This window comes from Pleurodeles waltl, chromosome 6, assembly GCF_031143425.1.
Source record: "Pleurodeles waltl isolate 20211129_DDA chromosome 6, aPleWal1.hap1.20221129, whole genome shotgun sequence".
NCBI lineage: Eukaryota > Metazoa > Chordata > Amphibia > Caudata > Salamandridae > Pleurodeles > Pleurodeles waltl.
Window position 1 is genome coordinate 781,323,183 of NC_090445.1, and position 27,680 is coordinate 781,350,862.

The 27,680-nt window shown below is 42.2% G+C and overlaps 1 protein-coding gene across 3 annotated transcripts in view; it reads right to left on the bottom strand.

Moving 5' to 3' along the window:
• The window catches only part of SHOC2 (SHOC2 leucine rich repeat scaffold protein), a 401,285-nt gene that overhangs the window by 305,585 nt on the left and 68,020 nt on the right, over positions 1–27,680 (bottom strand). The window lies entirely within an intron of this gene.

Here is a 27,680-nt window from a genome sequence, read left to right on the forward strand (position 1 = left end):
ATGCTGTACCCAAACAGTACCCAATGAGATGCACAATCACCATATCATGTGAGGTACGCATGCAGGTATATGTCCATAGCACTACTTCTTGCCAAAAGGCAGATTGCTGTTACCTAGGGGAAAAACATACACCATTCACAACAGCATGGCTCCGCTATCTATCATATTATAATGAACAATTTGATACATACTACCTTATGATCTTGCCAAAGAGAATACCCAGAAACATGAACATGTGGGACTAGCTGCGCTCTTACCTACGTGCGCATGAAATGCTCTAGCCCACTCACCAGACATTTGCTGTTGCTGCCATACAGGGGTAGAGACTAGACTAAATTACTACAATTAATACACCAACCCCAAATGTATGTGGGCAAAATGTAAGCACTAGGATGCCTTTAATAAAAGGCTGAACCTGCGGAAATTCAATGCAAACTTTATGTATTGCACTGCTATGCTAACCCAAATGCTTTTAAGTATCCAGTAATGATCAATGTTGTTCTGTTTTTTGATTGTGTGCGATTATAAACTGATTGAAGCTTTAGAGAAAAGTGTTATGTAGGACTAAAATGAAAGGGAGGTTTAAGACAACACAATTCTCCATTGTAAATCTGAATTCTGATGAAATGCATACATCTTGAACACAATTTATAAAGATAATCAACTTACTGTAAAGAATAGGGGCAAATATGACAATGTCCTGATATTGAATGTCGTTGATTATGTAAGGGGGGGATATAGACATTTAAAAGATTTTTTAACCTATTTGAAACTCCCTACACATGAACAGTTGAACGAACTTACTAATCTGCTGAAAATGTGGTGGAACATCAGATTCTGACATGGAAGGAGTTTTACTTACTTGTGATTTCGGAACCAAAGATTGTAACATCCTATGTACTTTGACAACTCACAATCAAGGCCAAAACCTCTCCTCTTCTGACAGACCAATTAATGTGAGCAATAAGTATCCCTGTCTGAAAATATTTTTTTTTACTGACACCATTCTTCTGGCATGTTTTAATTCTTGATTCACGGCATTGTTCTAGTTTCAAGCCTTGTTTTGATTGGGTCAGTCTGCGCTTAAGTATTCTTTTATTACATAAATATATCTAGTCCAAATTCACACCCTTTAGGGTGTTAGCCATGACTTTTTGCTTTTAATAAAAATATACACTGTACTTATACAGGGAGATTTCAGAAAGCCATCTTCAGCCACTGGTCTGCTACAGTGTCATTTACATTTTAGTTCTGCCCACAACCACATACAGCATGGGGCACAGGGTCAGTCCACTTCAACCATTAGCTTAGTTGACTGTGACAGCAGTCTGCTCTTTATAAAGTGCACCCCCTCCACACACACACATAAAACACTGTTTGTTCTTATACAATGTGCTTATTTCCATACTATGAGTGATACATACAAACTGCATGAACACAAGTAGCACTGCCAAAGTTGAAGTCAGAGGTCCCCATCAAACCAATTGGATTTGCCAATGCTCATTTACAAAATGCAGAGAATTTTAATCGTACCCAAGGTTTTTGTTTCCATGTGAGAAAATTCAGAAAGTCAACAATGGAAAAACGTGCTATGCATGAGAGTGTTCAGTGTATCCTTAAAATGACATAACCACAAGCTTTGCTGTGCTATGATCACCCTCTTTCCAGCATTCAGAAATAGGCAGAATTGTCAAAATAAAAAGATCCACCATAAATATTGCATTTTGTTTAGTGCAGGTTAATACTTCTGCAAGTAGGTGGAAACCACAAACATAAAATTGTGGGGTAAAGAAGTATAAAACCTAAGCATGCACTAAGAATGCAATACATTTCTGATAAGTACCCAAAATTCTGAATTCACCAAGGGGTGATGTGTAGATTGTCTATGATTATCCCATAGAAACTAACTGCTTAAATAAATAATAGTTAAAGTAGGATAAACATAAAGAGATGGCAATATTTACATGTATAATTTTTGTACTGAAGGATGATCTACAAAATAATGTACTGTCAGGTCTGACAGACTCTTTTGTTAGAAATATGAAGTGTTTGGTAGTTGTCTAAAGAAAAAGCAGAATAGGCACAACCATAAAACAGAGCTGCAGCCTTTCATGGTTTTTAATTTTATTTCGACCATAAACAAACAAGGTAAAATCTAACTAAACATTTTTTTTTAAATGTGGCCGAGAATCTGACCTTAAGAGTAGAGGTTTTTCATACAAATCAAAATCTTGGGTTATCCATAATATCTAGTGATTCTAGGGGAATTTTACAAATGTGTTCTTTGGTGTACAGTGGCTTACACTTGGAAGCGATAAATTAAGAAATTCAAAAGATAACTTATGTCCTATTATTTTAAGTTCCCATACTTCTCCCAATAGAAATGGTACCCCTATGGGTGATGTTGAGACTAATGTTAGGGGTGGAACCATACACTGGTCGCAGGTCTGACCTAAGTGCATCTTGGTAATTGAAGTTCAAGGTAGCCCATAACACAATTTTTCTCTGGTCACTTTGGTGGCAAGGGCTAACAGCACTGGCTGCGCTTCAACACTAGGGCTTTCTTTGTTCTTATCAAACTTCAGGATGGCAAAGCTCTTTAGTGGGGAACATCAACTGCTGAATGAAGTCTGTGGGGGAGTGTTCTTACCTAGAAAGCCCTACGTTTTAAAAAATAATAATATTTTTTGCTCTTTGCAGTCAATAATAGGATCTTGAGAATCAGTGTTAAGTTTCTTGTTTTTGTTTGTTGCACCATGAAGGTCATTCGTTTTTCAAGTTTAAAAAGAAAAAAAAAAAAGAGACCATCGCAACTCTCCAGCACACTCCTGAAAATGTATTTTATATTTATCACCGATGCATGTTTGCACTAGTGGTTTTATGCTTGACTTTGACTATGTACAGTATTTTGCTACCTTTTGGATAGATGTGCACCATAGAAATTCATATGTTGTATTATTTTCCAGGTACACGGTTGACTCACCTCCCTGCAGACTTAATAATTTGATAAATCACTGAGATGTTGCAAAGACGTGGTGACGACTGTTGTATTCGGTGTAGCTCCACAGTGGAATATGGTATTTAGAACTTGACAGATAAGACTTGGGGGAATTCTACCGCAAGTGTAAAAAGAGAGTGCATCTATGCACCGCCAATCTGGGTACATCATTCTGGTAAAAACTGCCAAAATCCAATGTAAAAACAGTTTACAAGTGGCACAACAGTAGCTTAACTGTGTTTGTGATGCTGGTCCCCACCGAAGCTGATCACATTCTAGATGATCAAAAACACCTTCTATCATAAAGGCAAAAGTACTAACCATAACCAGGCACAATTATCTCACTTCACATTAAATCTACAGTTAGTGAGTTCCCAATTGCAGAGCCTTGTCACAATTACAAAAAATTCAATGATAGCACACATGGCACATGAGTGTTTTCCAGGAGTGGCGCACGTGATTTGAACACTGAGCACCTCTGTGAGGAATATAACATTTCCTAGCTATTGGGAAGGAAAGTTTCAGTTCTATTAAGGACACGGAGATGAGGATTACGCTTATCACTTCCTTATGAGATCCGTTGCAAAGTGGAGCTTAGCAGCCAACAAGGTGTCCTGTTCAATCCCCCTGAAGATGGACAGAGTCTCTGTAGTGCAGTATAACAACCAAATGGGGCACTGTAGCCAAGGTCCTGGCATACTTAGCCAAATAATTTTTGGCAGTTTCCCTATAACACAACCTTTCAGTGTCGGTGGAGTACCTCCGGGGCAGGCTCAATCTTGTCACCTAAAAAATTACAGCAATTGCAGTTAGCTCATTTTTCTTTCACAAGATTATGAAGTTGTGAGGCCCATGTTAAGTGGACCTGTTTGCGTCCTGACTCCACTACCAACTTCCACAGGTTTTCAGTTTACGTCTGGATCCTCTCGTGGAAACGACCAGCACCTTTCTTCAGAACTGGTCCCAATTTTGAGGGTATGCATTTCCCCCCTTATCGATGATCGCCAGATTCACCATAATGGTCAGGAGACAGAAAGCAGAGGTTATCCTTGTGACGCCACTCTTGAAGTCGCAAGCCTGGGCTCCAATTCTGTTGGAACTTTCCATGGATTTTCCAATTCCACTTCGCCAGACTCCTCAACTGCTGAAGGATCCTCATGGCAACTCGCATCCTCTGGTTCAGGGTGGCAAACTAATACTGATGATTACAGGGGCCACTGGGAAGTCCCAGGGCTTTCGGCGCATGATGCGTCCCTTATCAAACTAGCTTGGTCCGACTCTACAGTAAAATGCTATGGACTGGCCTGACCTGGTGTAGGTGGTCACGCTGGTGTTTGCCGCCAGATCTGGATAGGTTAACTTCTTGCCCCAGTTAGCCTACAAGGGGTTTGCGTACCGTACTATAAATGCATGCAGATTGGCTACTTCTGGGGGTCATTCGCACCTCCATGACATAACGGTAGGAAAACATCCTCTCGTTTGTCGCTTTATAAAAGGTATATGGCTATCCGTTTCAAAGGAACCACAATATTACTTTCTCTGTAATGTTAATGAAATTTAGCATTTGCTCTTGTCAAGACAATCCTTACCTATCCTGTAAGGAACTTTCAAGTAAGGTGGCTATGTTATTATGTCTAGTCTCTGGTAAGAAAATGTCAGATACTCGTGCCTTCGACATCACAGCACATATGTTTACTCCGGATGGGGTTTCTTTTATGGTTTATAAACGCACCAAATCTAATACCAGGGTGGTTCACTATCCTTCTTTTCCTGACCATCCTAAATTATGTGTGGTACGTTGTCTGAGAACTTCTGAGAGTATGACAGAAGACTATTGTTCCGTGAGGGTGGCTCAGTTGTTTCTTTTGCTCAAAAACCTTTTTAAATCAGTCTCCAAAGCTACCATTGCCTGTTGGGATTGATGGGTTTTTCAAGAAGCAGGGATTGATAGCACCCTTGTAGAGTGGGCACAAAAAAGGGTGTATCTCCTTGAAAGGATTTTCTTTGGTGAGGTAGATTTGAGGATTTCCTCGAAACAGCAGACTGGTTGTTGGAATCGACTTTCAAGACCTTTTATTTTAAACCAATTCCCAGCATGGCTGCTATTGCTATCAACCAGTTTAAACTAGCATAATCTGAGCCGCCAGTCCTGACACAGAAGAACAAGTTACTTACCTTCGGTAACGCTTTTTCTGGTGGATACAATAGCTACCTGTGGATAAAAAATTAGAAAGGTGGGTCTTCAAAGGATCAATTTGTCTTTCTCCACACCAAGCCACGAATTTTGCCCACCTACTGGCATAAATGTTCTTAGTGAAGTGTCGGCTGGCCGATAAAATAACATCCACTACATCTGGTGGGAGAGAAAAGGAACTCAGGTTGCCCCGTTCAATCTCAAGGCATGAAGGTGCAGGCTCTGGAGGTGGGGGTGTAGAACCTGCTCCCGCGACTGCGAGAGGAGGTCTGCCCTGAAAGGGGGACGGAGCGGAGGGCACAGCGAGAGTTGGAGAAGGTCCGTGTACCACACCCTTCTTGGCCAACCCTGCGCTATTAAAATGACCTGAGCCCAATCTTGGCGAATCTTCCTCAGAACCCGAGGAATCAAGGGTATCGGGGGAAATGCGTAAAGCAACTGGCTGCAGCAAGAGATCTGAAACGCATCCCCCAAAGCTCCATGCACCGGATATTGGAGACTGCAGAATGCGGGCAGTGCGTGTTCTCCCGAGTGGCAAACAGATCTATCACTGGAGAACCCCACATCTGAAAGATGTGCAGGACCAGATCAGGATGGAGACGCCACTCATGATTGGCTGAAAGATGCTGACAGAGTCCGCACGCATGTTGAGCACCCCGGACAGATGATGTGCTATCGAGCAGGACCAGAGACGCAGAGCTTCTCTGCAGAGAAGATACAACCCTACTCCTCCCTGCTTGTTTAAATACCACATCGCAGTAGTGTTGTCCGTTAGGACCTGAACTGACTGATCGCGAAGGGACGGGAGGAAGGCCTTGAGAGCCAAACATATCGCTCACAATTCCAACAGATTTATGTGAAAAGTCTGTTCCACTGGAGACCAACGACCCTTGATCTCCAGGTCCCCCAGATGAGCTCCCCACCTTAGAGTGGAAACATCCGTCATGAACGTGGCCACCGAAGGTGGCAGTGAAAACGGTCTTCCTAAAGAAAGGTTGCCGTCCACAGCCCACCATCGTAGATCCGCTGCAGCGTCTCTGGATATCGTTATTGACTCTTCGAGAACCCCTTCGTGTTGAAACCACTGCTTGCTGAGGCACCTTTGGAGAGCCCTCATGTGCCAACGTGCATGAGTGACCAACAGAATGCAAGTAGCAAACCGGCGTAGGACCTTGAGGACTGGAACAACTGCTCCATTTTGAAACACTGGAATCAATGCCTGGATGTCCTGAATCCGTTGAGGTGGAGGATAGGCCCGATTCAATGTAGTATCCAGTACTGCTCCTATGAACAGGAGACTCTGGAGACTTGGCTTTGATCAACCAATCGTCCAGGTAAAGGAACACAGATATCCCCTTCCTTTTGAGCCTTGCTGCCACCACTGCCATCACCTTTGTGAAGACTCAAGGTGCTGAAGTAAGACCAAACAGAAGGACCGCAAACTGGTAGTGTTGCGACCCCACCACAAACCGGAGATACTTCCTGTGCGAGTTGAGTACAGGGATATGAAAGTCAGCATCCTGCAAGTCGACAGACACCATCCAATCCTCTCTGTTCAACGCCAGAAGTACCTGTGCCAGAGTCAGCATCTTGAATTTTTCCTGTTTGAGGAACAAATTCAAAATCCTCAAGTCTAGAATGGGTCTCGAACAACCGTCCTTCTTGCGGATCAGGAAGTATCTTGAATAACAACCCTGACCCCTTTCCTGCTCTGGAACCAACTCCACCGCACCTTTTTTCAATAGGATCTGAACCTCCTGCTACAACAACAGGAGATGGTCTTCTGAGCAAAACGAGGGACGGAGAGGGATGGGAGGAGGAAACTCCTGAAAAGGGAGAGCATATCCTTTTCTCACAATGTTTAGAACCCAGGAGTCTGATGTAACTAACTCCCACTCGTGAAGAAAAAGACGTAATCTTCCCCTACAGGAGCAGTATGGTCGATAAAGGGGAGAAAACTAGGGCTGTTTCCCTTGCTGTTGTCCTCCAGAGGAAGAGGATGATGCAGGGTGCTGCTGGGTGGCCCCTCTTGTCCTAACCCTCCCCTGCTCCTAAAGGATCGAAATGGGAGGCTGGTAGTCTGCTGGACCGTGAACTGGGGTCTCCCACGGTAAACAGCTCCACGCCCAAACCCCTTGAACCTCCGAAAGGACCTGAAAGGGGTAACAGAAGAGGCTTGCAGACCCAAAGACTTTGCCGTGGCCAGACTATCTTTAAAGCGCTCTAGGTTAGAGTCCGCTTTATCACCGAACAGCTTTTCCCCATTAAAGGGCAAATCCAATAAAGTGGTCTGTACATCCGAAGAAAACCCAGAGGACCTCAACCAAGCGTGCCTCCGGGTAGCGATAGATGTACCCATTGTCCTGGCCACCGTGTCTGTGGAATCCAGACCAGACTGGATTATTTGTTTTGCCGCAGCCTGCGCATCAGATAGGGAGTTCGCCAAATGGTCTCTCCACATCCTGCGGCAGGTCAGGAACAATAGCCCTCGCTAAGTCCATCAGGCGTGGACGTATCTACCCAACACACAGGTAGCGTTTGCAGCCTTGAGAGCCATGCTGCAAGACGAGAAAGTCTTCTTTGCGGATTACTCCATCCTTTTGGATTCCCTATCTGATGGAATCACAGGGAAGGAGCATGGAGCAGATCGTGTAGACCAAGAGGCCTGGACCACCAGGCTCTCCGGGGTAGGATGTTTCGATAAAAACCCCGGATCACCAGGCGCCACTCTGTATCTTCGTGCTACAGATCTATTCACAGCAGGCGACAACACAGGCTTCCTCCAAAGCTCTAATATGGGCTCCCTAAGAGCATCGTTGAATGAAAGCAAAGTATCCGCAGAAGTCGCAGAAGGATGCAGGACCTCCGTTAAAATGTTTGTCTTAACCTCTGCAGCAGATAATGGAAGATCTAAAAACTCTGCCACCTTCCTAATCATGGTGTGAAGAGAGGCTGCCTCCTCCGTGAACTACCCCAGTGAAGACAAGTCCCATTCCGGGGAAGTGTCAAGCCCACTGGCCATATCCAGTCCTTGATATTCTCCCAAGGGCTCCACAATCTCCCCCTCCTCCAACAACTGCCTTTGGTACTCTTCCTCTTCTAAGAGTCTCAAGGCCTTTCTGCGTGACCAGTCTAGCCTCCAAACCTTGGCGTCGACATAGAATTGGCCGACGTCGAAGACACTGCCTTCAATACTTGGCGTGGAACAGGAGAGGAAGGTTAACTTTGGTCGAATACATCACTCGGATCCGGCGTCAGAACGGATCCCAATGTCGCCGAGGACACCTGCAGCTCCACCATCGGCGCCGGCTGACGGGGCGATGAAATTGGCGCCATAGGCCTGGAAGGCGACGTCATGGGAACCACAGGGCCTCGAGGCAACGTCATCGGCGCCGGTCAGCCACCCTCAGCCGGATAGAATGGCATAAACGGCGCCACCTTGTATGGAGCAGGGGAGCCCAACAAAAATGCCAACGGACCCATGGGATCAGCCGGGGCACCAGCAGGGGCCATCCCATTGAACATGGAGAACATGGCATTAAAAAATGAGGTTGAGGAGTCACCGTCGGACTCACCTCCCATGTCACCAACGAGATGGAGACCTTGATCTTGATCGACTCCGAGCCGAATGACACCAAGAGTCATGGCGACACCGTTTCTTATGCTTCTTCGAAGATGCATGGGAAGAGGATCTACAATGGCTCTTATGACCCTTCTTCGCCTTGGCCAAAAAGAGTTTGGCCTCTCTTTCCTTTAAAGCCTTTGGATTCATGCCCTGGCAAGAAACACACTCCTCGATGTCACGCTCAGAGCTCCGACACCAAAGGCAATCGTCGTGAGGGTCAGTAACAGACATGCGACCCCCGCACTCTCAACATAGCTTGAATCCAGACTTCCTAGTAGGAGACATTGTAACTAGAAGCCAGATAGAAACTAGCAGCAAGATAAAACACCTCCAACAGCAGCGAGAGCTAGGAGAAAAAACGTTAGCGTCGAAGGCACGGAAAAAAGGGAACTGATGTCAGCGCGCCAGCGAGGACCTCTTATTGGCACTGTGACATCAGACGGAGTCATGTGGAGCTCTGCAATTGTGACATCCTCGTCGACATGGAGAGCTGGGTAGAAGATTTTCCGTCGGATGCTGGCGCATGGGTGAATTCATAAGGTGAGGAATCCACAGTTAGTTGTATCCATCAGAATAAAACATTTCCTAACTATCGTGAAGGGAAGTTTCAATTCTGTTAAGGATACGGAGGCGAGCATTATCCCTCCAATCAGTTTTCTTGCTGCTCCCTCTCCTGATACTTCATTAAATTCTCACTGTTGTGATAAAATATCTTGTTGTTTATGGCTCTTGGTGATTGTTACTGATGGATGCCTATAGATGATTGTTCAGAACTTCTTATATCTTCTGTTCGGTCTTTTCCGTCATAGGATCTGCTAAACTGTTAAAAGACCCTTGGATCTGTCTGCATGTTCGAAGAAAGAGGAAGTGCTGCCCTTGGTTGCCATATTTATGGGAATGTATCTCTCTATGGTTGCTTTCTGGTTGTTGTAAAGACTTATGGGATTTTCAGTTTTTGAGATGTTAATGTTACATATTTTGAGGCTGCTGAGTAGAAAACAAAGGAAGAGAGAAGCATAATCCAAGCCTCAGGTCCTGACATAGAATATGGGTTATTCTGACAACCTTCCTTTTTGGCACACTTCTGAGAGAGGAACAGTGCAGTAGTAATGGATACTGAAAGAAGTATTGGTCATTTGGTGCAGGAACCCATCACTCTGTCTTCTTTGATTGAACAACACATTTTCTATGTATTTTGACTCCTGCCATTTACAATTAAGTCTTATCACCCAGTTTAATGAAAAACGGATTGCTAGTCTTTAAACAGTGAACAATGTATTAGTCGGAAATGGTTACATTCTGTCCCTTTTTTTCACTAGTGGTTTGTAACCATTATTTTTATAGGCAATCCTAAACCAAGGTATACAATGTTCAAAAATGCAGATTAGTTTTATCAGATTTATACAACGGCTTGAGCTATCAGGTTGCTGAATATGTGCTATTATTTCTCCCTAAACTTGCATTTCTACTAACAGCCTAGTTTACTGAAATTATTTTGGGTGTTTTACATCTTTCTCTTCATCTGGGGATTTTATCAAATTCCCCAACTGACACAGAATAAAAGAAGATTGACAGTTGGTAGGGAGAAGGAGCCTGGCAAGAAATGTAAATAGACGTCAATGGTTTCTTGAATTGCTATATAAATAATGCCAAAATTGCCTCATTCTCATTTCAGAAAGGGCAGTTAAATCTCATAACCGGATGTACAGTGGATAAACGCCCACCAAAGGACTTTAAGTACCTGTGTAAATTTGGCTTTACCCCTAGATTCAAGATGCTGCTCAAGAATTGTTAAAAAGGAGATGCGATGTTAAACCTATGTATTTATCCCCTGAAGGAGACCAGGAAATTAGCCAAAATACAGTGAAAATGTTTTTTTTTTTTTTTTAAATGGGAAAAAAGGGCTGCAGAAGGCAGCTCGTGGTTTTTTACATGAAAATGGCATCAACAAAGGGTTTGTGGTGGCAAGATCACAATCTTCCCAGCTTTCAGGAACAGGAAAACTTGCATTTGAAAACCCCATTTTTCAATTCAATTTTGAGATTTTACTGGGACATAGCCCATTTTTACTATTTTTTGTGCTTTCAGCCTCCTTCCAGTTAGTGACCAAAATGGGTGAGAAACCAATGCTGGATCCCAGAAAGCTAAACATTTCTGAAAAGTAGACAAAATTCTGAATTCAGCAAGGGGTCCTTTGTGTAGATCCTACAAGGGTTTCCTACAGAAAATAACAGCTGAAATAAAAATAATATTGAAATTGAGGTGAAAAAAACAACTATTTTTCTCCACGTTTTACTCTGTAACTTTTTCCTGCGATGTCAGATTTTTTTAAGTAATATACCGTTACGTCAGCTGGACTCTTCTGGTTGTGGGGCTATATAAGGCTTGTAGGTTCATCAAGAACTCTAGGTACCCAGAGCCAATAAATGCACCTTGCAATGGGTTTTTATTCTATACCGTGTATACAGCAATTCATTTGCTGAAATATGAAAAGTGAAAAATAGGTATCAAGAAAACCTTTGTATTTCCAAAATGGCCACAAGATAAGGTGTTGAGAAGCAGTGGTTATTTGCACATCTCTGAATTCCGAGGTGCCCATACTAGCATGTGAATTACAGGGCATTTCTCAAATAGATGTCTTTTTTACACACTGTCTTACATTTGGAAGGAAAAAATGTATAGAAAGACAAGGGGCAATAACACTTGTTTTGCTATTCTGTGTTTCCCCAAGTCTCCCGATAAAAATGGTACCTCACTTGTGTGGGTAGGCCTAGCGCCCACGAAAGGAAACGGCCCAAAACACAAGGTGGACACATCACATTTTTTCACAGAAAACAGAGGTGTTTTTTACAAAGTGCCTACCTGTGGATTTTGGCCTCTAGCTCAGCCGGCACCTGGGGAAACCTAGCAAACCAGTGCATTTTTTTAAACTAGACACCTAGGGGAATCTAAGATGGGGTGACTTGTGGGGCTCTGACCAGGTTCTGTTACCCAGAATCCTTTGCAAACCTCAACATTTTACCAAAAAACACTTTTTCCTCTCATTTCGGTGACAGAAACTTCTGGAATCTGAGAGGAGCCACAAATTTCCTTCCACTCAGCGTTCCCCCAAGTTTCCTGATAAAAATGGTACCTCACTTGTGTGGGTAGGCCTAGCGCCCACGAAAGGAAATGGCCCAAAACACAACGTGGACACATCAAAATGATCAAATACAAAACTACCTGTTTTTGCAGGGGGGAACCTGCGTTTTTGGTCCTGGGCTCAGCAGCCTTCTAGGGAAACCTACCAAACCCAGACATTTCTGAAAACTAGACACCCGAGGGAGTCCAGTGAGGTGTGACTTGCGTGGATCCCCCAATGTTTTCTTACCCAGAATCCTCAGCAAACCTCAAATTTAGCTAAAAATAAAATAAATAAAAAAATCACATTTTTTTCACATTTCTGTGTGGGATCACCGCACTGGGACACATTTCATACCACCCAATGTTCCCCTCAGTCTCCCGGTAAAAATTATACCTCTTTTGTGTAGGTGGGCCAAGTGCTTGTGAAAGGGAGGAGCCAAAAACATGTCGATATTGAGGGGGAACAAAGGGGTTCCAAAAGGGCAGTTTGCAAAAAAACATTTTTAGGCTGACAAGTGCAGCAGAAATTTTATCTGTATAGATGAGACAATGCTGGGTGGTAGGAATTTTGTGGATTCCTGCAGATTCCGGAAGGTTCCATCACAAAAACGTGGGAAAAATGTGTGATTTCCAGCAAAGTTGGAGGTTTGCAGGGGATTGTGGGTACAAAAATGGTGCGGGTGCATGTGAAACACACCGCCCTGGAATCACCCAGATGTTTAGTTTTCAGATGTGTCTAGGTCTTGTGGACTTTTCTACATGGCAGCGTCCCAAAGTCCATAAAGTGTAGCCCTCACCATTCCAAGTGGGATGATGTTGAGAGTAAGCCAAGTTCTTATGGCCCAAATGTAAAACTAAAACCCAAAATTATCAAATGTCTTCTTGCTTGCTGTGGGATAAGTTGTTTTAGAGTGCGGGGAGACTGTTTTTTTTTTTTAATTCCCTGGCATCTAGTAGACTTTCTGCCCCCCCCCTCCAGGTGTGGATCAGGGGTAATTACCCCCACCCTCTTATTTTGGAAAAAAAAACTTCCCTGGCCTCTGGTGGGCTTTCTGCCTCCCCTTGGGGGCAGATGCGCCTTCCAAAAATAGGCCCATCTGCCCTCAATAGGGGGCAGATATGGCCAACAGTAATGTGCCCCCATGGTGAGCGACCCTTACCCAAGGGGCTGCCCCCCTAAAGAAAACACATGCATACACACACACCAATCCCTGGTGCCTAAGTGGTTTCTGCCCCCATGGGGGCAGATTGGCCTAACAAAAATCAGCAGAAATGGTCTAAATACAATTTGCCCCCCAGGGGAGCGAACCTGGCCTAATGGGTCGCTCCCCATCTAAAAAAAAAACTTTAAAAAAAATAAAATAAAAAAATTGCCCTGGCGTCTAGAGGTTTCTGCCCCCTGGCGGCAGATCGGCCTAATAACAATAGGCAGATCTGCCCCCGGGGGGGCAGAAATGGCCTAAAATAAATTTGCCCCCAAACGCCCCCGTGGAGCGACACTTGCCTACGGGGTCGCTCCCCTTGCGTGACATTGGCGCAAAAAAAAACAAAAAATCCCCGGTGCCTAGTTGTTTCTGCCCCTCTTGGGGGCAGATTGACCTAAAATCAGCCGATCTGCCCCCAAGGGGGGTAGAAATGGTCTAAATACAATTTGCCCCCCAGGGGAGCGACCCTTGCCTAATGGGTCGCTCCCAATCTCTAAAAATAAATAACAAAAATTGCCCTGGCACCTAGAGGTTTCTGCCCCCCCTGGGGGCAGATCGGCCTAATAACAGTAGGCCAATCTGCCCCCGGGGGGGGGCAGAAATCGGCTAAAATAAATGTGCCCACCCCCCCCACACCTCACGGGGAGCTCCCCTTGCGTACGGGATCGCTCCCCTTGCGTGACATTTGCGCAAAAAAAAAGATCCCCGGTGCCTAGTGGTTTCTGCCCCCAGACCTAAAATCGGCCGATCTGCCTCCAAAGGGGGCAGAAATGGCCTAAATACAATTTGCCCCTCCAGGGGAGGGGCCCCTGCCTAAGGGGTCGCTCACCATCTGTAAAACAACAACAACAAAAAATCCCTGGTGCCTAGTGGTTTCTGCCCGGGGCAGATCGGCCAAATTAAAATAGGCTGATCTGCCGCCCAGGGGGGGCAGAAATGGCCTAAAATAAATTTGCCCCCCAGGGGAATGACCCTTACCTAAGGTGTCGCTCCCCTTGCGTGAAATTCACGAAAAAAGAAAAAAAAACTCCCTGGTGTCTAGTGGTTTCTGTCCCCCTTGGGGGCAGATTGGCTCATAAAAATAGGCCAATCTGCCCCCAAGGGGGGCAGAAATGGCCTAAATATAATTTGCCCCCTAGGGGAGCGACCCTTGCCTAAGGGGTCACTCACCATCTGTAAAACAACAACAACAAAAAATCCCCGGTGCCTAGTGGTTTCTGCCCTCCTTGGGGGCAGATCGGCCTAATTACAATAGGCTGATCTGCCCCCCGGGGGGCAGAAATGTCCTAAAATAATTTTGCAATCCAGCTGCTAAAACGCTCAGAGAGACTTCAAAGGGAAGGAAATTCCTTTACTTCCCTTTGAGGCCTCTCCGGCCTCCTCCACGTGATCGGAAGAGAAATGCAAAGCATTTCTCTTCCGATCGCGATGGAAGCTGAGCTTCCAGTGCAATGGGAGGAGGCCTCTGTGATAGACAGCGCGCGATTGCGCGCTGATGTCACGGGGGTGGGGGGTTCGTGGGTGGAAGGGGAAGGGCTTCCCCTTCCATCCCTGCCTTGGGGAGGTGGGGGGAAATCCCACAGAGGTTACGTCCTAGGCACACGAGCACTGTGCCTCAGGACGTAACCATTACGTCCTGGGCACAGAAGGGGTTAAGCCAATGGGTGAGAGCACTGCAAGCATGTTAGCACAATTTATGGTATGAGCAGTTCACACAAGGATTTATACTCTGTATAGTGCTTGTGGACAAATGCCTATTTTTCTAAGACAAAATTTCTAAATCTAATTTTCTAAAATGCATACTTAGCGGAACATCGCTCTTAACTGGAGGGCAGCATGTTGCTCCCACCATTTGATTTGTAGGAGACTGCCACTCAAGAGTCACCCTTTCACATTTGTGGGCTAAGAGTAGATAATGAGATTTTTGGGGAACGAAAATGAAATTTTGTGCATGAGAACAGCTGTTTCCCTGGAATTCAGAAGGAATCTTTTAAGTCCCTTCAAAACTGGGCTTACTTCAAAGTATCGGTCTCTATGTAGATGCTATATTTAATGTGTATTGCAAACTGGATACAGAGTTTTGATGTTATGCACAAGTTTTGGATGTTTCCATAGACCAACCAGGTGCTTCTTCAAGTTCATCCACTCACATAAAAGTAGTCTTCTGGAGAAATTGTTAACTTGGACTAGACCTGCATGCACTTTTGTACAGGAGCATCACATATCAACAAAGTGACAGGTGACCGCTTTAAAGGGGTGTGGAATTTAATAAACTATCTGCTTGTCCATGGGACAGGTTGTTTCTTAAATCTACTAGCTCTGTTAAAAAAATAAAAAAAAAGAAGATATAAACCTTGTTCCTTTGGTTCCACTTACCGTGCCAACAAATTGTGATAACAATCTCATTATGTGAGAGCTCTGATACTGATAACAGCCTCTCCAATTATGCCAGTGCTGATACTATAGTAGGGCTTGAATACAAGCGATTTCAAGCCCTGCACTTCTGCGGATCTACATACTGGGGCTGGAGGAGGCAGTAAGCATTAGTTCCAGGGCTAGAATGTCACCCAGTCTGTGCAAATCTACTAACTTGCATGTTTTAGGGATTTTCATCAACTCTTTTCTAATCTTTCTCCATACTGAGAAAGGTTGGGAATTAACTCCTGCCAAGAGCAGAAGAAGTTCTTCCAGTGTTGGGAAAAAAGTGGGTGGAGGGAAAGTGGACTTGAAAAGGCTCAATATATTTTCGCATGAGCAAATCTACACATGCATGTTTGCTTGTGTGAAAATACAGTTCACTAATATGTTCTAGGAGTATGATTTCCTGGTCTACTTTTGCAAATTCTTGTGAAAGCATGAAAGCCACTAATTCAAAAGATATATACCATGGGCGCACTTTTGTGACTTTCTTTAAGAATTAGGCCCCTAATTAGGTCTGGTGTTAACCAAGACATTTTTCTTTTATAAAAAATTCTATTTCTCTCTCTATCTACCTATCCACAGGCTTTACTGTGACAGCATTCTGCTCTTCCACAAGGAGCATATTGGCAAAGTAGTGTTGTTCAGTGCCAGGAACTACTGTGGCAATGTGTGCTTTTTGAAACCATAATTTTATTTTTTTGCTTTTGGCCAATTTTTGTTACAATGGTGAGAGCCTGGTAGCTCCCACAACAAAGTGTTACAAAAGCCATGTCAAAACAAGACAAGCATTGATGAAACCAAAAGAATGACAACCAATGTTGGATCAGTTGGCTTTGCCACTGCTTGCTTATTTTTATGTTTCCCATAATCTTGTTGAAAATGGATACACTGATTTCCCATTATGAATATTTTTCGGAAATACCAGCATGCGTCAACACAGTTTATTAAATGCAGCTTCAAATAAATAGTACCTAAAACTTCACAGTAATTTAGCAAAATGTTTTTTTCCTACTTGCATTTTTTTGTGAACATATTTATAAGTTGATTTTTTTACATGATAAGTAGATTTAAGCAACAAATCAATCAATCTTTATAACAAGCCTCCACAAATATCTTCATCCAATCAGAGCATTCTGGGAGCATTATACATTGCCTCATAGTGTTAAACATTTCAAACAAGTGTACTTTTTTTTTTTTTTTCTGGAAGCATTGTCAGTAGTGCAGTGTGACCTTACAACGTTTATTTAGAGCACCCACCCTAAAAATAAAGGCTATGCATTAATGAACACTAAATACAAATTTGAACAGCATTAACATATGGACACAAATATTACTACTACTGCAGATAGTGCTCTTCCCTGTAAATTGGCAGGCAAAGGGTTTGTGCTGCCGGAGGGTGGGCCTACTTGTCCCAAGCACAAAATAAATATGAAAACTTGGTGTCCTTGACCCTAAAACAATATGCCCTGCGTGTCGGGCTATAGGAATTTCACACCCCTGCAGTCTGCATGAATTCATTACTTAACCTGAAACACGTTTTTCTTTGAGTTTACATAATTGGTAGTATTTTTAGGAAGACCCTGACTTTTTTGCAGATGAAAACATGGTCTCTGTAGGTTCATTCGTTCTTTTCTTTTACTTTATCTTGTCTTTTCCATTAATTCATTATTTTTTCTTTCTGCAGGTACTTATCAGTCAGGGCTTCTGGTGTGCTGCAGTTTCTTCTGTGATACAATATTACCTTTTCAGAAGAAATTAAGAAGAGGTAGAACCCTTAAATAGACATTCCCCATCAGGGCCAGTCCACTAATGTTTTAAAGGAATTTTAGTCTGTAAAGTAAATTTGTCCAGAACGTTTGTACAAAACAATCTAAGATTATGGGTCCTTTGGGCATGACTGGGGTAAAGGCAGGGCAGAGCAGGTGAGTGGACTCAAAAGAATGATGTTTTCTGGTAGTATGAGCCTGATCAAACGTGTTAGTCCCAAAGCAATCTAGGTTTGAGTTTTATCCTAAATGCCGCTTCACTGATGATTACAGCCTTGCCTTTGTCTTGTGTCCAATCGGTTTCTCTATTTTTTTTTTTTTTTTTTTTTTAAATAGTGGTTTACTGATTCACACTACATAGGTATCTGTTCACAGTCTAAAAATATAAATGAAAGTGTTACGTTTCTTTTTATAGCCTAATTGTTTAAGGTTTAATTGTGCCTTTCTTACAGCCAAATCTTGAATCCACAAAGCCAACAAAAGATGTAGTCCTCAGGCCACAAGTACAAAATCAAAACTGATTTTCATAATCAATGTGGCCATGGTTTAGCGTCATCCCTCAGAGGCAACAGAGCAGTTTCCTTATTGTGAATGGCACAAATACCCGACTGACCGGGTCTTAAAGGTAACTGGCTTCCAGACAGTAGTAGAGCAATTTATTAATGGCTTCATTCAGCAATTTAGCTGTTAGCGGTAGTAGCAAAACGGGACGTTAGGCAAAGCATCAAGATATGTTGAGGGGTTTTTCAAAAGGAGAAGAATTGGAGCAGGTTTTAGGAAAGTCTGTTTCTTTCTGCAAATATGGAGCTATTTTATTTGTCACAGCTTAGTTGTTCCACACAAAAGCTGGGTCTGGTGGCTCAATGGAACAAACCATCAAGGCTACAGGTCCGCATCCTGCTAGGACCACTCAGTCTTTTATGATTGAGAAGTTGGAAAAATATGTACCACTGACTCGATAACAAACATTAGTTATCAGTTAGTAGTACATAGGTGAGTGCGCACTGTACAATATTGATGTTTTCTGTTAAGTGTGTTTGGCTAAATTCTTGATCATATGCTTTTATATTTGGGCAGGTAATGATCTGTTACACAAATGTCTACACCACCCACACACACACACACACACACACACTATCATATACCCCATCTTTTGTCTGTGCCCTGTTTAAAATGCATTTTATAACTTCTGATGTTCAGGGGTGTGGAATTTAATAAAATATCTACTTGTTCATGGGACAGGTTGCTTCTTAAATCTATGTGTCCTGTAAAATAATCTACTTGTCCCTTTGGTACCATGTAGTGCAGCAACAAATTATAGCAGCAAGTAAGAGCTCTGATAATAGCCTCTCTGATTATGCCAGGGCTACTACTAAAGTAGGGCTTGAATACTTGTAATTTCAATCCCTACTATAGCAACTTCCTTATTTTGCCACCTTTCCGCTGATCTACATACTGGGGCTAGAGGAAGTAGTAAGCAGTAGTTCTGGGGCTAGAATGCCTTTGAGTCTGCAAACCTACTAACTTGCATGTTTTAAAGTTTTCACCAGCTCTTCTCTAATCTTTTCCCATAATGAGAAAGGTTGGAAATGTACTCCTGACAATGGCAGAAGTTCTTCCAGGGTTGGGGAAAAAAGTGTTTGGAGGGAAAGTGAACTTGTAAGCACTCAATGTATTGTCACATGAGCAAATCTATGCATGCATATTTGCGTGTGTTAATATACAGTTCACAAATATTTTCTAGGAGTACGATTTCCTGTTCTACTTCTGTAATTTCTTGTGAATTCATGAAATCCACTAATTCAAAGACATATACCATGGGTGCACTTGTGTGACTTTCTTTAACAATTGGGTCCCTAATAAGGTCTGGCGTTAACAAAGACATTTTGTTTTTATTAAACTTCTATTTCTCTCTCTATCGGCTGGCTTTTCTGGGAGTGATCGCATTCTGCTCTTCCACAAGGAGCATATTGGCACACAAAGTAGTTTTGTTCAGTGGCAGGAACTACTGTGGCAATCAGTGGCATAACGAAACCAGAAGGGGCTACCCTACAAAGAACATGGAGGGGCCCCCCCTCCAGACTCACAGAGTGCAGGTGCTGTGCTGAAGGGGCCCTGTGGAGGGGGGCTGTGGGGCCTTTGTTACACCACTGATGGCAATGTGTGCTTTTTGAGACCAAAAACTTTTTTTTTTTCTTTTTGCAAGTGTTTGTTACAATGGTGAGGGTCTGGCAGCTCCTACAATAAAGTGTTATTAAAGGTATGTCAAAACAAGTCATGCATTGACGAAACCAAAAGTCTCACACAAAATGTATCGTTTGGCTTTGCCAGGAATTCTTTATTTTCATGCATCCCATAATCTTGTTGAAAATGGCTAGACTGATGATTTTCTATTAGGAATATTTTTTGGAAATACTAGCATGCATCAACACATTTTACTAAATGACGCTTCAAAGAAATACTACCTAAATTACATAGTAGCAAAACAATTTTTTCCTACTTGCATTTTTCTCTGAACATTTTAAACATTTTATTTTCAAAGCAAAGAATCATCACTCTTGTCTACACACTTCTGCACACACTTGTATCTAATCATAGAGCATTCTGGGAGCATTATACTTAGCCTCATACTGAGAAACCTTACAAACATGTAACTTTTTTTTTTATTGGAATCACTGTCAGAAGTGCATTGTGACCTTAAAATGTTTATTTACAGTGTTTACCCTAATAATGAAACCTTTTAATTAATGAACCATAAATACAAGTTCGAACAGCATTAACATATGATTACACTTATTACCTCAACTGCAGGCACTTCCCTTCTCTGTAAACAGGCAGCCAAAGGGTTTGTGCTGCAGGGGGTTGGGGCTTACTTGTCCCAAGGACAAAAAAAATATGAAAACTGGTTGCCCTTGACCCCAAAAAATATGTTCCGGGCATCGGGCGATAGGAAATCTACATCCCTGGATGGTTGCCCTGTGTTTGTGGTTATTATAAATTTTACGAAGTACAGACTAAAGTGAAATGCATCACAACATATTACACTGGAACTATAACAGCTGTCATGAAGCAGTTACTTGAGCACTTTCATTTAGCATTGGCTTTTCTCAATTTAATCTAACGTTTCCCAACTTCTGGTGTGCTTTTGGGTAAAGCCCACCCTCCCCCAATAGGTCTGTTGATTTATAACTGGATAGTTTGTTGAAACGCAAAACCAAAGTAGGCAATAGCTGTGCACAGGTATTCAACTATGTTAGTATTTTAAACATGTTTTCCATACCTCCATGTAAAACTACATAATCATGAAAGATTAGAGCTAAAATGTGTAATCAGTTCTACCACGCATATGACATTATAAAAATAAAAAGTTGTAAACACATGCCTTTACCATGCATGCTTTTACTACACAGATAAGTATAAATAAAGTAAGTTAAATCTATCTATATAAAAATTTGAATTTAGTTTTTTTTTCTTTAGGAAGACTATTTTAATTTTATTTTGTGGGGAAGCTCCCATAACCCCCCCCACCCCCCTATTAATTACCACTATCCCCATATGCCCTTACGCACCCCTAAACCCTAAAGATACCCTTACCATCCTGTGTCCCTACCCACCACTAAGCCCTAAAGACCCTTACCACCCTCTACCCCTTACCATCCCTACCTACCCCTAAACCCTAAAAATACCCTTACCACCCTATGCCCTTACTCGCCCCTAAACCCCCACAGATATTCTTACTGCTCCATACCTTTATCCACCAAATAAACCGAAAAATCTTTCCCACCCTATGCCCCTTCTCCACCCAAAACCCTAAAAATACCCTTGCCAACCTATAATCCTACCCACATCTAAATCCTAAAAATACTCCTACCACCTTATGCCACTACCAAACCCTAAGAACAGTCTTACAACCCATTACTCCTACCCACCGCTAAGCTATATATACAGACACACACACACACACACACACACACACACACACACACAAATATATATGCGCGTGCGCACACACACACACACACACACACACACACACACACACACACACACACACACACACACACACACACACACACACACACACACACTACACTTACCATTCATGGACCACAGGGCACAAAAAATGTATTTGACCACTCGCTATGGTGACTTTTATTTTATGCGGTTGAGCTATTTTTAGATCCTACGCGCCCCTTCTGGTGAGCAGAAAAAGAAAAGGTGTTCTGTTCAGTCAGAAACTGAATTAGCAATTAAGATGTCTTTAAATCTTATTCTTGTCACATTTGCTTTGTGTTCAGAGACAGAGGTCAAAAGTCAGTTTGTCTTCTTGCAATGCAAGGTGAACCGTCTGACCTATGTGAAATGAAAAGGTGTTGGTATCAGGTTTTTCCTAACACAAAACATTTATATAACTAAGTCAATTTTGCAACCATTTCAAAATATATTCAGTAGCTGTGAAAGACCATTTTTTGTACTTCTGTGTGATGAAAGAAATTAATAGAATGAAAAAAGTCAGAACACTTTACTTGGTGATGTGCGAATGATAAATGTTTTCTGAAACCCACTTTTCACAGATTATTCTAAATACACTATATAGTTTTATCAGTAAAGCAGCAAGTTAGTGAAGGTTTTGGACATTTCTTGAAAATGTATGGTCTGTAAATGACAGTGCGCTGCCACATCATGCTTTAGTAATAATATAGTATTAAAAGTCAGTGTTTAAGCATAAACTGAGAAACACTGCTGCCCTGATGGCAAAGCTATTAGTAAACTAAGAGGCAAGTCATGCATGGATCATGTGTACCCTCTATGTGGGCTAGAGTTATTAAACATGGAGCAAACATTTAGTGTATTTATTCAAACAAGAGGGTTTGTTTTTTTACAGCAGAAATGCTGAACTCACATATTTGAAGGTGTACTCATATGTGAGAATGAAGAAAAAATTTGACTGGAAAATACAATATTTGCCTAGGATCACACAATTTGAGACCCGTTTCTGGGTCAAGTACATTACAGTTAGGTCGAGTAGATTATTCAAGCTACTTGACCAGCAGGTCTAGTAAAAGTTTTATGATTTTTAGAGGCCTGATGGTAAAAGGCACCAAGAACTGCACGCATGATAAACGCTGCATGGTAAGGGCAATACATGGTAAAACCATCTCTGTAAAGGATGTTTCCTTCGTCATCCTTGCTAAGTCATTAGCAGATGTGGTTGCCTAATTCGCTCTCAAATATGGATCAAACTGTGAGACCTGAGTGAGTCTAGAAACGTTCTGGTCATTCTAAAAATGTTGTGTTATAAACTACTTATGATAAAGTTCTTCACAGAGTCAATCTCTTGACCATCTGTATTGATATCTGTATTTAACCACTGGCCCCATCTTGATCACTGACTCCATTTTGTGCTTAGCTTAGCTTCAAATGCCATCACATTGGTGGCGTAGGTATTTTTCAGTGCACAGCTTGTTAACATGTTTACGCTTTGTCTCACCAGCGAAGGGAACATAACATGGGGGAGGAATATAGAGAAGGATGTACCTGCTGAGAATGTTTAAGCTAGAGCAGGGAAAAGCTCGTTCTTGAAATACACCGTGAGATCTGGCCAGTCTCAATTGTGTTTTTTCAACACTGACCTGGTATGGCCATCCCTTGAATTTCACAACTTCCTCAAAGGGAGGGGGGTTTCTAGAACCTTCCTCTTAAGTTTGTTCAAAGTATAAGGGGGGGAAGCTTGACAACTGAGAGAAGAAGGGACTCATCTCTGGGAATGGACGCATTGCTCAGAGAGTAATCCCATCAGGGTTGTCCTCTTTTGTACAGGTGCCCAGGGTTCCACAATCTGAAGTTGCAGACAAGGGATGATGTCAGAGTCAAGCACCATGGGGTGCATTTTTAATTCTTATTTCGAGCTTTGCGATGTGCATGCATGACTATGTAGTCAAAATATATATATATATATTTATATTCATTGTTGATGTATTGCATTTTCTTTGATCATTATTCCACTGCTGTGATTATTTTAACAGTTGCACGTGTGTTGCTCAAGTTATTATCTTCGTGTAACTTGGTAAGTGCCTTAAAAAATTCATTACTCTGACTAAGAGTGTTGCATTTTTTGCATTCTATTCACTGCATTCCCTCTCGGTTTAAACTAAAGCAGAACACCATATATTGCACACAAATTATCTGTCAGATATCCCCGTCTGATCCTGAAGCCATTCTAAGGCAATTACGCCATACTTTCTAAAAATCTGATTACCAACAACAACAACTGCACCACTCCAGACCGAAGTAAAATTGCAGGATGAAAATTATTTACTAAAGACTAACCACTGCTCTAAATAACTATGTCACTTCAACTTTCTGAACTAAATACTACTACCTTCAATCACTTGACTTCCTGTTGAGTACTGAATCAGGTAGGTAAACTCTAAAACTGTTGACAAAAGTAGAGAAGAAATGGTTTATAAACCTTAAAGTGAAAAAACAAAAATGTTTTGAGAAACAAAATCACCTATGATGTGGAGCACAAAGGCTCTCTTAGATCTGAGCCTTATCAAAGTCAATAACTATAAGAAAAATCATTTGCTACGTGGCCAGGCTGTCTTTAAACAAGTCCCCAAATGAAATTGTAATGGTACAATAATCAATATAACTCGCTCATAATAAATTTGCAACTTAGTTGTAACTTTCTTTAAAAAATGCTTTTCACCTTAGAGAAATTAGCAAAAACTAGCATCTTTAACTGGGCAAATATAAACTCTAAGGAGGTGAAAACTCCTACCTTTTTGTGCCTTCCCAGGCCTTCATTTTGAATCCAACAAGAGATCAAAGGAGGAGCGTGCAGCCATGCTTTCCTTCAGGTAGCTTCAAGAGCTTGTTTCCTCCTAGGCCTTGTCGGAGTTATACTGAATGCTGGCAATATTACTTTATAACTTTGCCACATCCTAGATCATTTCAAAATTGTGGATGTGACAACACTAAGAGCACCCTCCAGCATGCACAATTTGTTCTACTAGAGACTGGCTTCATACTTATTGTAACAGCCCACGTTTCTAGAGAATGCTACAAAAGAGTTAGATCTGCCCTTTTGTGGAGCAGATAACGTGGGTGACCCAGCATAGTCTGCCACTAGCATGACTTGAGGCATGGAGTTTTATTTCTGCCATACTGAACCGCAGAATGCTGAGATGCCATTTGTGGCTGGGATTTTTCATTAGACTTCACTGGGTTCGCCCACCCCAATAACCACAAGAATTCCCTGAGTAGCATGTTTATGTTGAGACTTTGGCAGGAAACATCTTCAGATCAGAGGCTCAAACAGATCAATGTTTACTCCTGTCCCGCCTATTGAGTTATCCACCCAGAAGAATCACTTAGGCTGCTTTTGTGCTGAGCTTTTGAGCTATATGCTTGCTCTTTGAGCGTGCAAATCTAGACAGCTGAGTAATAAAATGAAAAGGATCAAATGCTTTCATTCTTATGATAGCCATTGCTAGATCTACAATGATGATATATGTACTCATGCCTTTTTAAATGGTTTAATAACTGAAAATAGGAAAGTCTCAGACTGTTTTCTTGGTCTTTGTAGCCTTTATTAGTCAGTGGTTACAGAAACTCACTTCCCTTCCAATTCCATGATGACTATCTTTGCCTTTCACGTTTAATAGCACTCTGATGACTTTTAGCTAGTTTTGCAGTACACTAAATGTACATACATAGTCATAAAAAGCAGGGCTGCCATCAACCTTAAATTCGCAGAAAGGTAATTGAATGCAAACTGCTTTACAAGTTGGACTGTCCAATGTCCTGGATTGTGATTACTGCTGCTACTCTAGAACATTGCCTAGTGCACCCATATTAAGGAGCTTCAGCTAAGGGAAGGAGAAATGTTCAGTTGTTCTGTCACAGGTGTAAATTCCTGCCACTGATTAAAGTGCATGTGCAGCTCGAATTAGAGCTTTAGGGAGCAGCCACTGACGCACGTGGCAAGTACAATAGTCAGACCTAATTGCAAACTTGACAGCTATGTCTCAACTCCACACAGTCACTTTGACAGCACTTTAGCAACAAAAAAAAAATTGATTTAATGACATGCATGGACATGACCACTGAAGAACCAGCTGGCAACCACAGAGGGAACCTCTGAACATGTCTCTTCCATCGCAGTTCGGAGAATATTACACAGAGGCGTCACAAATAAGTGCGAACAGTCTCAGACAACCAGTGACAGTTATGTTCCACACTCAATGCTCATTATGTGGGGGAATTTTCAATGTCTTTCTTCCTCTTCTTGCTTTTGTCCCTCCATGAAGCACAGCTTTATAACCATTCTTTCGAATAGATGACTTATTCTTCCACAGCTCTACATCTTTCACTTTTAAACACTCCATGGGAGTACGTTTTCTTGCTTTCACCCAGTGTCCTGTCTCTATCCTCAAATCCCCTTCTTCCCTTATATTCCATGTTGCTCCCAACTCCCCACTCAAGCTTGCCCGTTGGTTCACCCACGCTTTTTTTTCCCTCAACATTTAACCACACCTCCTCCCCCAACCAGCACCTGCGTACCTCTCCAGACATCATGCCACTCTTTGTAGTTTACTTATGTTTGGATTCCAGTTGATATTATGTGGAATCATGGTAAGAATGCGGGGTGTGGTGGGGGTAGGAATTCCGTTGGTGGCAGTTGGGGGGACGATGTACTGGTGGTTGCAGCATGTGACTCCTGAGCTTAATAAAAATACCTATTTGTTCAACTCTCAGAGTTTATTTTGTTTAATTGGTAACGAGCGGGTCTCATATTTGCATCGTCTCGACCACAGTTTTCCGTCTTCATTTCAGGCACTTCATACTCTGCTGATTGTCGGCAACAGATCCTATGCGAGATAAGATCTACGATCTACTCTAAGATGGTGGGATTGTACTATTTTCAGGCGTATCTTTGCTGTGCAGACGTGTACCTGAAGGGTTCACAGACAACGTTGTTGGTTGACTTAGTCGCATGGCAGCATATGATGTTTCTTCATTATCATCAATTCATTTCTTCTATATGCTTATAGCTGCTATTGTGTTTTTTTTGCTCTGACCTGTTGTAATCTAACTGTGGGCTTTCAACCATGCTCACCACAAGCCCATCACTTTCACAAGCTCGTGGGTTTGCCTTTCAAAAATCCTTTATCATCATTGGTATATGCTTTACGTTTGTCCCTCCTTGGGGTGGTTTGGTTACCACTTTGGACACCAATCCTGAAACATGGATAATTGCACGTCTGACTGCAAGGGAACTTTTTTCCTTTTGTGTCTCTCCTGCACGCTCATGGCGGCCGTGCCGCTTTGAATCGGCTCGCTTATGTCAACTGTTTTACTTTTCAATTTATATGGCAAGAAAAGTCCAGTTAGGAATTTACGTTAGCAGCTTTAACTCGAGCAAACGCGAGACCCATAGCATTGCAAATGCTTGTTTGTATTTTCTTGTTTTCTTTTCCTTGTTACATTTTTTCCCTGATGAACTTTTGTGCTTATGTATTTTATTCCTTCATATACATTTTGACCTTTCCACCTACCCCATAAGTTGTTTAATGTATGTTGTTGAAATGTAACTTTACTCATTGTCTGTTTATTGGGGGGGGGGGGCAGGGATTCCAGATCACGCCATTATGTGGTATCCTGGGGAGTAATGTTGGGGGTCGGAATTCTGTGGGTAGCAGTTGGGGGTCGAAGTATGTAACTTTGGAGCTAAATAAATGGACTTACATATTCAACTCTTGTCAAGTTTACTTCTTTTCAACTTCCCAAGTCCCCTTGCCCAGACCTACCCCCTCCCAATAACATACGTTTATTATTTTGTATTAATATTATTATTAGTATTATTATTATTTGGGAGGGGGTCGGCAATCGTGATTTGCTACTGACTCGTTCCTTTGTACCAAAATGCATTTTGGTGTACTTGTTAGTATCTGGAAACCGATAGCTAATGCTGTCTGTAGCCAGATTATGAAAAGAACGAGTCTGGCACAGTACAGTATATCACAGAAAGACGCATGCCATTTACTTGCCATTTTATTGCAAACGATAGGGCTCTGTAATTTTCTGCTTCAAAACTGCATATGCATGGCATTCTGCTGCCACTGTGTCCAATGTTGCTAAGTACAGACATGAAAACTGGACACAATGGCATATCAGTGCTTGTTTTAATTTACCGCTCCAACATGGGCGTCTACTAAATTAAATGCCACTGTGTAATGATGTGTGAAGGCACATGTGAAATGAAGTAGTGCTCTCATCATATGTGCATGATTTCATGACTCTCTAAACAAGCAAACAACTTTTTCTTTTTTTTTTTTACTAC